Source organism: Cebus imitator, unplaced genomic scaffold, assembly GCF_001604975.1.
Source record: "Cebus imitator isolate Cc_AM_T3 unplaced genomic scaffold, Cebus_imitator-1.0 Scaffold444, whole genome shotgun sequence".
NCBI lineage: Eukaryota > Metazoa > Chordata > Mammalia > Primates > Cebidae > Cebus > Cebus imitator.
This window is the reverse complement of record NW_016107759.1, coordinates 1,610,314-1,613,905: the sequence shown is the minus strand read 5'-3', so window position 1 is coordinate 1,613,905 and position 3,592 is coordinate 1,610,314. Positions and strand designations below refer to the sequence as shown.

The window sequence follows — 3,592 nt, the reverse complement described above, 5'->3', positions numbered from 1 at the left end:
TTTTTTGAGATGGAGTTTCACTCTTGTTGCCCAGGCTAGAGATGCAATGGTATGATCCTGGCTCACCACAACCTCTGCTTCCCGTGTTCAAGTGATTCTCCTGTCTCAGCCTCCGAAGTAGCTGAGATTACAGGCATGCACCACCACACCCAGCTAATTTTGTATTTTTAGTAGAGATGGGGTTTCTCCATGTTGGTCAGGCTGGTCTCGAACTTCCAACCTCAGATGATCTGCCTGCCTCGACCTCCCAAAGTGCGGGATTACAGGCATGAGCCACTGTGCCTGGCCACCTGGCTAATTTATTATTTTCATATTTATTTATTTATGAGATGGAGTCTCACTCTTTTCCTAGGCTGGAGTGTGGTGGCACTATCTCAGCTCACTGCACCCTCTGCCTCCCAGGTTCAAGCGATTCCCGTGCCTCAGCCTCCCAAGTAGCTGGGACTACAGGCACGTGACACCACGCCTGGCTAATTTTTTGTGTTTTACTAGAGACAGGGTTTCATCATGTTGACCAGGCTGGTCTCGATCTCCTGATCTTGTGATCCGCCTGCCTGAGCCTCCCCAAAGTGCTGGGATTACAGGTGTGAGCCACTGCACCCAGCCTTTTATTTTTTTAGAGATGGGATCTCATCCTGTCGCCCAGACTGGAGTGCAGTGGTGCCATCATAGCTCACTGCAGCCTCAAACTCGTGGGCTCAATTCTTTCTCCTGCCTCAGCCTTGGGACCACAGGTGCCCATCACCATGCCTGGCTAATTTTGTTATTATTACTACATTTTTGTAGACATGGGGTCTCACTATATTGCCCAGGCTGGTCTTGAATTCCTGGAGTCATGTGATCCTCCTGCCTCAGCCTCCCAAATTGTTGGGATTACCGGTGTGAGCCACCATGGCTGGTCATTAATTTATTAAGTTTCAAAAGGAATACATGTCAGTTGTAACTAGTAAGGTGGTGCTGGCGTGAGTAAGGGTGGGTTAGTGATCCCTCACGAACCTTGTGGGACACCCAGCCTGTCCTTCTAGGACACTCCCCCTCAGGACACAGATGCATGGCTGTTGTTGGTGTTTGTGTCAGGGATGCAGTGACTCCAGATACTCAGGAGGTTCCATCCCTGAAAAGGGCAGCCTCCTAGGCCAGAACTAAAGGTCCTTAGCCCTGTGTGTGTTTCAGGGAGTCACGTCTGCCCCATGGAGGACCTGAGTAGCCTCCCATGCAAATGCCAAGCGCCATAGAAGTGGGTGGTGTGTGGGACCAGTGGTGGTGGGAGGTGGGACGGGAGACAGGATGGCTAGTCAGCTGAACCCTCACCCTGAAGGCAGTTGGGGTTGAAGCCAGGAGTGACGGTACGTTTTGTTGATCAAAAAGGAAGAGGCTAAAGCCCAAAATGTGATTTAAACAGTCTACTTGGCCGGGCATGGTAGCTCGTGACGGTAATCTCAGTACTTTGGGAGGCCCAGGCGGGAGGATTTCTTGAGCTCAGGAGTTCCAGACCAGCCTGGGCAACATAATGAGGCCTTGTCTCTACAAAAAATACAAAAAAATTAACCAGGCATAGTGGCACACACGGATGGTTGGGAGGCTGAGGTGGGACATTACCTGAGCCTGGGGAGGTTGAGGTTGTAGTGAGCTGCGATTATACAACTGTACTTTCCAGCCTGGGCAGCAGAGTGAGACCCTGTCTCAAAAGTAAAATAAATAAGTAAGTAGTCTACTTGAGCCAGGATAAGGAAAGCTTGCCAGAAAACTCAGCACCAAGGAACACTGGGAATGGGCTCCATTTGACCTGTGTTACAGGCAGGTTTTTAAAGGCAAAAAAGAGGGACTGGGCATGGGACGATGGCAGATTGTTTGTTAGGAATCCTCTTTGGTTGACGTGAATACCACTGATTAGCGATGGGCTGAGCATTGTTGCGGGTGTTGCCCAGTGCAGCTTATTAGGTTAGTTCATAGCTACCTGTGGCTGCAGCAGGTGGTTTTCAGAGATGAACACACAGCTCAGGGGAGAGCAGGGCATGGCAGCTGTCTCACTGAAGCTCTCTAGGGGCCTGATCCCTGAAAAGGACTAACCTTCCTCTGATAACAATTCTTTTCTTTCCCCCGTTTTGATTTATTTTCTTGGCTTGCCATCATTTTCTTCCTAGAAAGTAACTTCTGTGCCAGTGTAGTGGGGAGCCTCGGGTAGGGGTGGAGAATAGTGGAGCTGTGGGAGACACCGCAGGAGAGTACATCTGCAGGCCTGGCCCCAGGCAACGCACCACCTGCAGAGCTGGAGCAGAGGGGCACTGTGGGTGGCTACAGAGAGTGCAGAACTGAGGATGCTCTGGGTTTTCCAGCCTGGGAGATTGGGTCTGTCATGGTGCCTTTAATCAGGAGCTCCAGAGGCAGAGCCAACCTAGGAGGCGGGGCAGGATGCCAGTTCGAGGTGCTTTGGAGAGCCCTTAGGGGTGTCCAAGAGACAGCTGGAAATACAGGCTCTGGAGATGAGGAGCTGGGTCAGTGCCCTGAAGTCAGTACTTTGAGAACTGGGAGTGTATTGACATAAAGATGTTAGTTGAAGAATGTAAAAGAGGTAAGCACAGATCTGAACCCAGGGCCCAGCAGGTAAGGGGTGGGCAGAGAGCAAGCGTACCTAGGAGCCTCCAGTGCCCTCTGTCATTGTTAATGGTGTCAGCCCCGGCCCCATCAGCTAGCCCACTCCCTCTGCTCTCTTTATCCTGTGTTCAAGCAGCTACTTGCTCATTCCATATGGATTTTTTTTTTTTTTTTAAGATGGGGTTTCACCATGATGTCCAGACTGTTCTTGAACTCCTGACCTCAGATGATCTACCCACCTCAGCTTCCCAAAGTGCTAGGATTATAGGCATGAGCCACTGTGCCCAGCCTCCATGTGCATTTTTTAGGCTCCCACTGGATACATCAAAATGAAGTGAGCTTCCTCAGCTTGAAATACCCGCTCCCTGACTCCAGCCATCGTCCCTTGCCCTCAGTTTCCTAGACACAGTGTGCAGGCTCCTGCCCCTTTACCAGTTCTTGGAGTCTGTGTTTAGATTTCTGTGCCCACTAAGTTCTCCTGGACCTCTGCCCTTCTTCCAGCCTGCCTTGCCACTCAGGCTCTGTGCAGCTCCTGGGCACTTGATCTGTGCCTTCCCTGCTGCCTGTCTTGGCCTCAGGATGCATTCAGCTGTTCGCACCAGACTCGCTGTCCCCACATGGAGCTCCCGGGGGATGTGCCACTCACGTGTGATGCTCCGCCCACAACCTAGTGCTGGGCAGGGTGTAGCCATTCACTGGGCATTGGTTGCATTGAGCCTAGCGCTTTGCTTTGAAACTCAGAGGACTAAGGTTAGTCCCTAAAAGACACACCACAAAGTGTGAGGTCTGCTCCAGCGTGACTGTGAGGCATGCTTTCTAAAGTGCTATAAAGGTCAAGGTGATGTTTTGAAAATATAAATGATATAAATCACTTCCCAGCTCAAAACCCTGCAGTCTTCTAGTTTCACTTAGAATGAAATCTAACTCTTCCCTTCAGCCTGCAGGAATGCCCCTGTGGTCCCTGCTCACCTGGTTGACTTTTTTTTTTTTTTTTTTT

At 50.7% G+C, this 3,592-nt stretch overlaps 1 protein-coding gene across 3 annotated transcripts in view; it reads left to right on the top strand.

The window, feature by feature from the left end:
• Positions 1-3,592, top strand: part of IFT140 (intraflagellar transport 140) — a 102,479-nt gene that overhangs the window by 32,949 nt on the left and 65,938 nt on the right. The window lies entirely within an intron of this gene.